The following is a 13,317-nucleotide window of genomic DNA, read 5'->3' as shown; positions in this document are numbered from 1 at the left end:
GATCTTACACAATTGAGTATATGCACTGGTTTTATTTTTCTAAATGCTTGATGAATGCTTTGTAATAATGTTTCCTTGGTGTTAAATTCAGTTTTATAAATATTGTTTTTTAAAAATCCCCAAATAAAAAAATCAGGAGGATTTAGTTCTGGTGAACGGGGGGGGGGGGGGGCACCTAACATGACCATAAGTTCCAATCCACTGATTAGGAAATTTTTCATTTAAATAATCTCCAACGAATTCTGCGTTATGGGCAGGTGCTCCATCTTGTTGGAACCAAAATGTATTCCGATCAGCCAAATATTCCTCATCAAAAATGTCATTTAAATTCGTTTCTAGGATATCTACATATCCGGCAGCAGTTAGTTTATCGTCAAATACGTGATAAACTAATTTATTATGCTTGACAAAACAACTAACGTTAAAACCGAATCTGCCTTGCCTCCTGATCCCTTGAACTAAGTGGGAATTTGAGTCATTCCAATATAGTTCATTGTGTCGGTTAAAGATTCCTGAACTGGATATGCGAGCTTCATCGCTAAATATTACCTTTGAATAAAAATTTGGATTTTCATTACATTTTTCTATATACCATTCTGCAAACTGTATCCTTCTCAAATAATCGTTAGGATATAATTTTTGTCGGACAGATGTACGATAAGGCCTAAATTTATGTTTCTTTAAAATTCTCCCAGCACTTGTCTTTGGAATACCTATTTCCTTCTCAATTTGACGTAAGTCAAGTTTTATGGTATGCGTGTATATAACCCAACGTATTTAAAACTCTCCATTATTTTTTTCATACTGACGCCGTGGTTTTACGAAACATCCATACTGTCATAAATTTGAATCAAGCTTTTAAAAAATTCTCTTGTCTGGTTGCCTTCTTTCTGGATATCGTTGAAAATATAATTCAGATGCAGCAATAACATTCTTTTGACATTCAATATATGCCAAATGCATATCGTATTTTTCATAATTTTCAAAATTCATGCTTTTGTTGACAATACTTTAGTGACAATATTAATTCTGACAGATAACCCAGATAACACATGTTTTGTTTTATTTTCCATGCCAACATTACCCAAGCCTACTCGATGAAATGAACATTCTTACAAGATGTAACAATATGTCATTTTAGACAGAAAGTATAAAAGACAATAATAATATATGTATTGCGTCAAAAAATTATAAATGGAAACGAAAAAGGTAATAAAATACAGTGTATTCTATTTCGTGATAATTTTATTTATAAAATATGGAATCAACAATTTAAAAATAAAAATCCACTTTGAACCAATAATAAGCAGTTAAGTATTTACTTTATTTTCAAGTTAGGTAGGTACTGATTTTATTTTAATAAATAAATTTAATAAAACTGTCAATAATTGGTACCCTAATATTAAAATGTTAAAATACGTTACCGAGTGTTTTATTTTTAAGTGTCTTTAACCTGACGTCAACTATAAACAATTTATTTGCACAGTAGCTCCAACAACTGAAAATAGATATATGATATGTCATATCAGATGAAAGAGAATTAAAAAGGTAAACGAAAAATGTCAAAATATACAGGGTGTCCCATTTAAAAAAACATAAGTATGGTTTATATTTCCTTAGCGAGACCCCCTAAAAAAGTTTTTTGTACGCCAATGAATCCGTCCATAATATATCTATCAAAAGTTCCTATAAAGTTTTTTAAAATTTTTCTTAATAAAGAAGACCTGTAACCCTGTCGTTTTCGACATTTTTCAATAATCGCCCAGTATCTCGATAATGTGAGGAGCTATTCATGATTCGATTGGGCAATCGTTACTTTAACGAAAAAAGAAGTCATGACATCTTAACTACTTTTTTTCTATCTCCTCTAGTTTTCGGTATACACTGCAAAACATACCAATTTGGGACACACTACATGTTTTTGATTGCTTGTGTTAGGTTAGGTGGTATCCCTATTTTAGTCATTGCTTTGTACGGTTCTTTCCTTGGCACGGTGTCGTATGCATTCCTAAGGTCTATAAACGCTATGTGTACATCTTTGTTCTTAGCTCTTTTTTTCTCTATTGTCTGTTGTATGGATATGATCTAGACATGATTTCCCTGCTGTGAAACCTGCTTGTTCTTCTCCGATTTTACCTTCTATATTTTTCTCTATTTTGTTCCTGAGGATCCTGCCATACAGTCTTCCCATTGTAGCGATGACGCTTATCCCCCTGTAATTTTCGCAATCTTTTCTGTTACCTTTTTTGTATATCGATGTTATGTAGGCTTCCTGCCATTGTTTAGGGATGTCCTCTCCATTTATTGCTCTTTCCATGAATCGGCATATCATTCTTCTTAATTTCTGTGTTCCGTATTTGATTAGTTCCGCCACAATTCCTCCTGGTCCTCCAGATTTATTGTTCTTCATGGAATTTATTGCTTGTTTCTATACATCTTGTTTCTTTACATCTATATTTAAGTTCACATATTTTGTCTATGTTTCCATGACGGATCAATTTTAAAGGGTTTTACCCATATATTTTTATAATATTGTATTTTGGTGGTTAGCATGTTAGATCACGTGAGCACTGATGATGATCGGTCATCCGATCGAAAACTAGTTCTGTGATGTAGCCCTTTTTAAGGATTTTTAAAAATATACCTCGTATAAAGGATTTTAGTCTTTTTTTGTAATATATGGTATACAGCCAACTACAGGAAAACTTTTTCCTTGTGGATACTTACTTTTAGGTTCACTGAAGATGGACTAATAAGTCCGAAAACGTTCTGAACGACTAATGTAATCCATTTGGATTTTTTAGACTTTTAATTTTTGATTAAATTATACCAATTGCATAAAGGAGTTTTTACTTCATATTAAAAGTTATTTAATTAATTTATATTATTTCGGTTATTTTAATAGTAAATTTATGATTTATATAGCTTTAATAAATGTAGTTATAGTAAACATATGGTCAAGTAAATTATTAAATAGTTTATTTGAAACAATATGTAACCTAAATAAAATATCATTGAAATGACTATATGATTGATTAGATTGCAAATGCATACAAGCAAAACAGTTTATTATTCATTTCGAATACATGCTATAACAGTTTTTTCCTAAAATCAATAGTATAATAATTCTGCATTGAAAATGTTTGTTATTTATTATTAGTCCAAGTAATGAAGCTTAAAATAGGACAAAACCTCGCAATTTTTACAGAATGGATCGATTTGCTTCAAAATTTGAGAATAAGTAGTGGATAGTCCAAGGATTCCGTTTTTTTTTTTTTTTTTTTAAAAAACATTAAAAACGGAGGCCACATTCTTATAGGTAAAATAAAAAGTCTCTTCAACTTATGCCTTCATCAAAAGTCGATACCTGAAAAATGGAAAAACGCAGTAACAATACTTTTGCATAAGAAGGGAGATAAGACAGACTTAGAACATTATAGACCCATTAGCCTGCTAAACCACTTACACAAACTCTTTACAAAAGTAGTGACATCAAGAGTAGAAAAGAAGCTAGATTTTTACCAGCCAAAAGAACAAGCTGGATTTCGATCAAACTTTGGGACAAACGACCATCTGCAGGCAGTCAAGTTACTAATTGAGAAGTCAATAGAATATAATAAACCCCTTGTCCTAGCATTCGTGGATTTTCATAAAGCCTTTGACACGATAGAGCTGGATAGCATTTTAGAAGCTCTAAATGAATGCCGCATTGACTACCGTTACAGTACACTCATCTATAATATTTATAAAGAGGCAACAATGAGTGTTAAGTTACATGATAAAACCAAACAAATAAGCATAGAACGCGGCGTAAGACAAGGCGACACACTCTCGCCAAAACTATTCATAACTGTTCTGGAATATGCCTTTAAGATGCTCAACTGGGACAATAAAGGGATCAAAATAGATGGAGAAAAGTTAAATCATCTTCGTTTTGCAGATGACATAGTCCTTATAACTGATGACCTAGGAGAAGTAAAGAAAATGCTAAATGAGTTAGACGCTATCTGCTGGAAAATAGGCCTGAAAATGAACTTTTCTAAAACTAAATTTATGACTAATCTGATTCCTAGCGGGCAGCTGATTATACGCGAACAAGAAGTAGAACTAGTGGAAAAGTACATTTACTTGGGTCATGAAATTAGAATTGGCAGAGATAACCAAACATGCGAAATAAAAAGAAGATTAACTCTTGCTTGGGCAGCCTACGGAGCTCTGAGAGACATATGTAGGAGCAGTATACCGATCGGTTTAAAAAGACAAGTGTTTGACCAATGTGTGCTACCGGTAATGACATATGGAGCAGAGACACTGACTCTAACCAAGGCAACAGCGTCGAAAATGCGGGTTGCTCAAAGGCGCATGGAAAGATCCATGCTGGGCGTAACTCTACGGGATAAAATAAGAAATGAAGATCTCAGACAAACAACCGGTATCGCAGATGTTGTAGAACATATCACCAGGCTCAAATGGAACTGGGCAGGACACGTCGCCAGGCTGAAAGATTCAAGATGGGCACGAAAGCTGATGGAGTGGAGACCAAGAGAAGATAAACGAAGTAGAGGAAGGCCGCCTACACGATGGGCAGATGATATCAGGCGGATTAGTAAAAACTGGCAAAAATCAGCACAAAACCGTGAAGTGTGGAAACAATTGAGGGAGACCTATGTCCAGCAGTGGACGTGAATTGGTTGGATGATGATGATGATGAGTCCAAGGATCAAAATCTATATCATGCCAAAAGGCGCTTTTACCATGGGGGTGGTTGCCACCCCATCTCGGGGGTGGCAATTTTTATTATATTTTGACCGCAAGAGTTGGTAAAAGCATTCATTATAAGCAAAAAACGTTTTATACATTTTCTTGAAAAAAATAATAGTTTTCGATTTATTCGATATCGAAAGTGTTAGTTTTATATCGAAAAAATCAATGTTTTTAATCAGTTTTCTGCTAACAACCGTTTTCGTTTTATCAAAACAACTTTACTTAACAAAAATGTATCTTTTGAAAAAATAAATAAAACCTTTTTTTATTTTCTTTAAGACCAATAGTAATCGAGCTATACTTCATTATATGTTGTTTCTTCTTCGTCACATGCTAAATATTGTATTTTCAAAGTCAAAGGACGGGAAAACTATGCATTTTTCGAGGATAACTTGTTGAAACCAATTTAAAGTATTTAAAAATATGTATATCCAGAAATAAAAAAAAATATCTAGCTAAAAAAATTATGTGACTATAATGAAAAGAATGTCAGTCCCTATTTTTTTTTCAGAAAAAAAGTGGTCGTAAACAACCGCCTAATCACCACCCCAATTAAAATTTGTCATTGACCTGATTCAATTTTCTTGATTTATGTATTGTTAATAGATTCTAGAAGTTTGATCGGCTTAGAATGATTAGTTTTAAAAAAAAATGGAAAAAAATGGAGTTTTTGTAGTTTGGTAAAGAAATTTATAATTTCTTTAGAATAGAAAGATTAGCATCAGAGACACGAAAAAAGATTTAAATATGAAATTGTAGCTAATTTAATTCCCAAGAACTTGGTTTGCAAAAATTTTTTTTGCGCCAAAAATTGAGAGAGCTATTGACAATTAAATCTTGTAATATCATGCAAAAACCACCTTTACCCACCCTTTCAATGAATTTTAAAAGGATGTAATATTAATAGCCCTTTAGATCTTGTAAAAACCTACAAAATTCTTTTTTAACGAACTTTCTAAGATAAAAAATAAAGTTACGGTCAAAAAATCAATATATTTTTTTGAAAAAAAAAGGAGAAATTCAATTGGACGCATAATATTGTAAGTTGGCAGTGTTTTTAGTCATTGGCCTTATTTATTCTTCTTTATTTATGTATTATTAATAGATGCTAGAAGTTTGACTGGCTTAGAATAATTAGTTTTTAAAAAACTGAAGTTTAAAGCGAATAACGAATGTTTGCAATTTGGTAAAAAATGCCATTTTCTTCAGAATAGAAAGATTAGCGTCAGAGATACGAAAAAATGTTTAGATATGAAATTGTAGGTTATTTAATTCCCAAGAACTTGGATTGATAAAATTTGGTCTACGGCAAAAACTGAGTGAATCGTAAATGAGTATACCATCGAAAAACATTGATTTTTTAGATATAAAACTAACACTTTCGATAGCGAATAAATCAAAAACTATTAATTTTATCAAAAAAATGTATAGAACATTTTTTGCTTAGAATGAATGTTTTTATTAACTTTTGCGGTCAAAATATAATAAAAAATGTCCACCCCCGAGATGGGGTGGCAACCACCCCCATGGTAAAAGCGCCTGTCGGCATCGTATTGGGACCGTGCAAGTTCGGCAAAGCGACCCCTATTTCTACGCTCTATACTAAAATTCGCACTTTTAATTATATTGGCCAATTATATTAGTCCTGGTTACTGGATAATTGTCAAGGCCATAGTCCAAAAAAATAATAAGAAGAAAAAATAAGATTAGGTTATGTTGTGAAAACGTCAACAATTGTATGTAGTAAATAAAATTAGTTATTAAAATGCAATACTGCAAGCAAAATAAAATTAATTAAATTTACCTTTATATAATAATTGCATATCATATCAATATTGTGGAGCAATATATAATTTTTCTGCTTCATTGACAGAAGGTATGAAATATACGTCAATTTGACAATTTCAATTGACAATATGAATTATTTAAGATAGTTGCAATATTTCTCCGCGACTCGCGCAGGGTCGTTTCTCGTTTCCCCTTCCAAGTACTTGCACACCGCGAATAGATTTTGATCTATGGACTATTCACTACTTATTCTAAAATTTTCAAGCAAATTGATCATTCTGTAAAAATTGCGAGTTGAAAATCTTTGGTTTCTGGACTATATGATGCATATCAATTATAATTTTTATTTACTTTAATTGATATATAAAAATAATCAACCGTGAGGTTAAACTGATAAAAGTTTGAACTCAAATTAATTAATTAATTTATAAACTAGGATAACGCTTTTAAAAAAGACAGAAAAAATTTAAAATACCAATCAGTAATCTAATTGATTTCAAAAAGGAGCTGCTCTGATTGGTCGCAAAGTGACGTGACTCGAATAGAAGGAATCATAAGGGTGGATGCGGTTTATTCAAGAGCTGGAAAACTGGAGCTATCCCCTTTCTTTAAAGATTACCAAAAGGACGCTTGATATTTTCATTAACATATCGAAAAACCTCCCGTCTAAAATATCCAAAAGAATATACGATTTATATCTCGTCTACTTACTGCTGCATTTCAGCCTTTTGGCTTCATGAGATACACCTTGCCCGAAGACGAGATGAGAAACATATCCATTCGTAAATAGGTGCAGACTAACAACCTTCCTGTTTGTTAGGCAGACAAACACGAAACTATATAAGAAAGCTAAAATTAGTATTATGTTACAAAAGAACTATTAGAAAAACAAAAATTAGAATATATGTATAACACCATAACAAGAACTATATAGACCTGCAAGTCTCAGAACTTGAAAATAAATAACAAAAACGAAAATAAAATAAGGGCAACATGATTAAACGTTCTCTTTTTGATATGACTATTCCTGACAGATCTTAACGAACAAGCACATTATATTGTGTTCAACCAGGTTGTGAGATTCTTAACCAGGATGTTCTTCTACATCCTGGACCTCGCTTTCCAAATATTTTTCCTTGCAGGATAGCTTATAGAGGGGCATATCTGGATTCATTTTGAATAATGTGTCCAAATTATTCTAACTTTCGAGATTTGATGGTGGTCAGTACCTTTCGGTTCTTCTTCATTATTTATTAGAACAACAAGTTTACTTAAGTAAAATTGTTTAAAGTGCTCCCGTTTTAAATATCTTGGTTACCATATTACTGAACAACTAGATCCAGATAAAGAGGTCATTCTTCTGTAATGAGAACTTGCAACTTCAACTTCGAGAGCGTATGATTAAATGTTACATTTGGTCAGTCCTCTTATACGGCGTCGAAGCATGGATATTAAAAATATCCACCTTTAATCGTTTGGAGGCCTTTGAAATGTGGCTACACAGACGTACATTACAAATACCATGGACGGCTATGCTGACAAATGTGGCAGTCCTTAAGAAAGCAAATGCTACTCGCGAGCTGCTTGGTAATATCAAATGTAGAAAGATGGCCTATTTTGGACACGTAGTAAGTGGAGACGGATATAATATTCTTCAACTTATTATGATGGGTAAAATCGAAGGATGCAGAGGAATTGGTAGAAAACAGGCCTCTTGGTTGAAGAATATCAGGGAGTGGACAGGTATAAAGAAAGCAGAGCAACTATTTACAATAGCTCGAGACAGAGACAGTTTTGCCATGTTAATCGCCAACGTCAAGGGGACTTGATAGGCCACGTTAAGAAGAAGCTCCAATTGGATCTTGAATCCTGTTTCAAGTAGCTAGTGTTGATTCACACTAGCCCAGGAAGACCGACGGCTTTACGTGCCCTTCCAAGCACGGTAAAGGGCTCGTATATTTTTATTATCTTTTTGTATTACGGAGGCCATAAAAACAACTCCTACAGTGGCGTTGGTACCTACCTATTTGGAAAATGTAAAATAAACCTACCTAGTATGTAATGCTTTGATTTACATAATTTGACTACCAACAAAATTTGTACCAATATTCATCTAATATTGTTTTCTTACTCTATGTTTTGTTGTATTTTAATATTTCAATTCCACAAAAATCAAACTAATTTGGTTAAATTCAGAACTGTCAAATGTTTAAAACGTTCAGCTAGTTTATCTTCCAACATGATGCATATGTCTCCGTAGCCAAAATCTAAAGTTGCTTGTATTTCAAAACTAACCGCGCCGCCAATGTACGCGGGCTCAATCTCCAATACAAACTTTTTTTTATTTTTTTTTTTATTTTATGATTGTAAGTATATTATTATATAATTTTTTTTCCAGAAAATACATATTTAGTTAAAAAATTTCCAACAATTTATTGTTCAGAAATAATTTTTGTGGCATTTTTCAATGTGTTTGTGTGTGTTTTATTCTTTTATTTTTGTAATTTTTGGTAAAATTTTTGTTTTAATAAAAATTTGTGAAAAGTAGTAAGTATTAAAATTAGTTTAATATTTAAATAAAATATAAATAAACTGTTTAAAGTATATTAATTTCGTTGAAATCATAATAACAGAAGTGTAACTTCTTACGTGCGTACAAAATACACAGCCATTCTTTTTTATTATTATTAACTCCTTGAGAGATCTGCAATCTGCCTATTAGGCAATAAGCGTTTTTTCTGACAATGAAGCTGATGACATGTAGAGTATTATTCCAATGAATAATCTCTTTTAAATATATCTAAACCTAAGTTAAATATTGTTGGTATGAATTTACAATAATTTGCCTTAAAAAAACTAAACTAAAGTCTGTGATGTAGATAGATCGGATGGCAGTAGACGTTTTAAGGCAAGCGTCCACAGACCCGCATCGTACGCATCGGACGCACCGTACGCAACGGATTTTAGTTTGCCTTGTACAGAAACTTATGTAACCGCGTCCACTGATCCGCATCGTACGGATCGCATTATCGGCAATCATTGTAAGGCAAAATAAAATCCGTTGCGTACGATGCGGGTCTGTGGACGCTTGGCTTTAACCTACAGATTTCATTGACATCGCGCACGTTTAGTTGGCATTGGCATCGCGCAACCCGATTCGGGTGCACTGACACTTTTTCACTATAGTTGACACTAAAACGACGTATAGCATCTTTAATAGATTCTAAAGGCATATCATACAGAATGATTTCATTACTGACGTAGTAGGGAGCATCAACAATAGTTCGTAGTACTTTATTTTGGAACCTCTGCAAGATGGATATGTTGGAGTTGCTAGCAGTTCCCCACAGCTGGATGCCGTAGGCCCACACAGGTTTTAAGATTGTTTTGTATATAGTCTGGGCTGATTATCGGAGAATACGCCATTTTTGGGAAAAGTTATTTACCAGCAATTTTATTGCTGGAATCGAAGCTTATGAATATATATATTAATAATATAGGTATGCAAAGTCCGCAGATAGTGTGCTACTTTTTTATTAACAAAATGGCGCCCCCAAATCGTGTTTTTTTCAATTTTTGCTCCATAACTCCGAACATTTTAACTCTACACCAAAAATACCCTAATAAAAATTCACCGAAATTAAATTCTGCGTATAGACATGTTTTTCCCGATCTGCTCTGATGAAAATTTTCCTCGGAAAATGCGGGTTTTCACAACAAAATCTTTAAATTTCAAATAAAGTTTTAGATAAGAAATTATCTACCAATAGTTAATTAACTCGGCGACATAGAAGTTTTTGTTGGTTTAGATTATAGTTTCAGAAGCCGGTGAAAATTAAACGAATATTTTAGCAACAATTCAATTGTTAATTAATAAATTACAGTCGCAATAATAACCAAAATAATTATGATACACTAATCAAACTTTGAAATCTTATAAATATAAGATGCCTATTTAATATTTTGTCAACAAAATATAAATTTTTAATTTCTTTGAATAATCTTTAAATGTTAAAAAAAATAGTTATAAACAAATTAACGTTTCTCAGAAAGTTTTTATTATATTCCAATTTTAAAAAATAGGTAAAACGCGTATTTCAAAGATCTTGAAAATGAATGCTTTAAAACTTTTTTGCAGCCATTTTCAAAAAAGTTATGAAATAGCAAAGTAAACATACGGTTACTACCTATGTTGTTTATACTTTTTTTTAATTCTTTCAAAGCGTAAAAGTGAGTTTAAAGTACAAGCTAATTACTTACAAAAAATATCGATTATTAGTTTAATGGTTACATTTTAATTAAAGATTATAAATATTTTTTTTTGTAATTTACACGCGCGAAAGCAGACTAATACAGTACCGTAGCTAATAACATTTTCACTCGAAGCGACAACCGCCCGCGACGTACAGTAGTAAATAAATAAAATTAAGCATCGGCTCTGTATCAAGCCTATTTTCGCGCTAAAAATTACAAAAAAAGACATTTTTAATCTTTGATTAATATATAACCATTGAACTAATGTTTGATATTTTTTGAGAGTAATTAGTTTGTACCATAAACTCATTTTTAAGCATTGAAACAATTAAAACATATTATAAAAAACGGAGTAATCGTATGTTTATTTTGCTCTTTCATAACTTTTTTGCAAATGGTTGGAAAAAAATATTAAATCATTCGTTTTCAAGACCTTTGAAATACGCATTTTAAGCATTTTTTAAAATTATAATATAATAAACAATTTCTGAGAAATGTTAATTTGTTTATAACTATTTTTGTTAAACAATTAAAGATTATGCAAAAAAATTAAAAATTTATATTTTGTCGACAAAATATTAAATAGGCATCACATCTTTATAATCTTTCTAAGTTTAATCAATGTTTCATGATTATTTTAGTTGTTATTGCGACTGTAAATTGTTAATTAACAATTGAATTGTTGCCAACATATTTGTTTAATTTTCACCGGCTTCTGCAGTTATAATCTATACCAAGAAAGCTTTTATTTCACCAAGTTATTTAATTATTGATAAATAATTTCCTGCCCAAAAAATTTGTTTGAAAATTCGAGATTTTGTTGGGAAAACCCGCATTTCCCGAGGAAAATTTTCGTCGGAGCAAATCGGGAAAAACATGCCTCTATGTAGAATTAAATTGGGGTGAATTTTTATTTCAGTGTTTTTGCTGTAAAGTTAAAATCTTCGAAGTTATAGACAATAATTGAAAACAACACGATTTGGGGGCGCCATTTTGTTAATAAAAAAACTAGCGCACTATCTGCGGACTTTGCATAGCTATATTATTAATATATAGGATCATAATATTCCATTCCAGCAATAAAATTGCTGGTAAATAACCTTTCTTTGTACTTTACTAATTAGACCAGTGTATTATAAATATTTTTTTTTTCAAAATTTAAAGATTATGCAAAAAAACGAAAAATTTATATTTTGTCGATAAAATATTAAATAAGCATCTCATCTTTATAATCTTTATAAGTTTGATCAATGTATCATGATTATTTTGGTTATTATTGCGATCGTAAATTGTTAATTAACAATTGAATTGTTGCTAAAATATTCGTTTAATTTTCACCGGCTTCTGGAATTACAATCTATGCCAAGAAAGCTTTGATCTCACTAAGTTATTTAATTATTGATTAATAATTACTTACCTAAAACTTTATTTGAAAATTAGAGATTTTGTTGGGAAAACCCGCATTTTCCGAGGAAAATTTTCGTCGGAGCAAATCGGGAAAAACATATCTCTATGCAGAATTTAATTGCGGTGAATTTTTATTTGAGTGGTTTGGTGTAAATCTTTGGAGTTATAGAGCAAAAATTGAAAAAAACACGATTTTCGGGCGCCATTTTGTTTATAAAAAAGTAGCACACTATCTGCGGACTTTGCATACCTATATTATTAATATATATGATCTTATAATTCGATTCCAGCAATAAAATTGCTGGTAAATAACTTTTCCATGAATTTTGCTAATTAGCCCAGAGTAATAATATTTTATTGTTTATTGAGATAAAGGTAACACTGTTCCCTATATTTGCAAAATTATAAAAATAAGAGTAATCTGGTACTTTTTGTTAGATTTAAAAAATGCAGTAACCACAACCCTATTTAAACTCAGTAAAAAGGTAAAATTAGTTTATAAGGTTAGTCAGTACAAAAACTCGATAAACTCGGGAAATCATTTATGGAAAATCCGAGTAAATACCAAAAACGAATAGACAAAAACACGGAACGAAAAAATGGCCAGTAAGATTAAAGTAGAAGCGGATAGCCTCATTAACAATTTAAATTTTATGCGGCTACTGCGGGAAATCTCTTTATTTCCGGCACTACCACTAAAAATCTAATAAGGGAAAATTAAACTCGGTTCTGGGCGTTTTTGTTTAGTTTCAACATTAGTAATAAATCTTAGAAGGGTAATTTTGCTTATCTGGCGTGTGAAAAGTTCAAAAGTTGAAATATTTGCTTAATACATGCAATATTATTATGTTCTTTATGAAAAGTCATTTTTTTTTATTAGCTAATGCTTCGACAACTAATGGCCATTGGCATGGTAGGTACGGTAAATTTTAGCAATTAGGTACCTAGTGTCATGTGTAGTGTGTGTGCTGAGTAAGTGTCTTGTTACTTTGCAAAGTCGACGTCATTGTCTTTGCAAAGAGACGCTAATTGTATCTGCACGTCCGCGGTCCCTCCGGTGAGTACCGATCCCACAAGGACAGATACTACACTGCGCGTCATAGA

The 13,317-nt window shown here is 31.8% G+C and overlaps 1 protein-coding gene across 1 annotated transcript in view; it reads right to left on the bottom strand.

The window, feature by feature from the left end:
• Nucleotides 1–13,317, bottom strand: part of LOC114324187 (amyloid-beta-like protein) — a 314,926-nt gene that overhangs the window by 132,627 nt on the left and 168,982 nt on the right. The gene's annotated exons all lie outside the window — the stretch shown is intronic.

This window comes from Diabrotica virgifera, chromosome 5 (genome assembly GCF_917563875.1).
Source record: "Diabrotica virgifera virgifera chromosome 5, PGI_DIABVI_V3a".
In the NCBI taxonomy this organism is placed as follows: domain Eukaryota; kingdom Metazoa; phylum Arthropoda; class Insecta; order Coleoptera; family Chrysomelidae; genus Diabrotica; species Diabrotica virgifera.
This window is presented reverse-complemented; position numbering and strand designations above follow the sequence as displayed.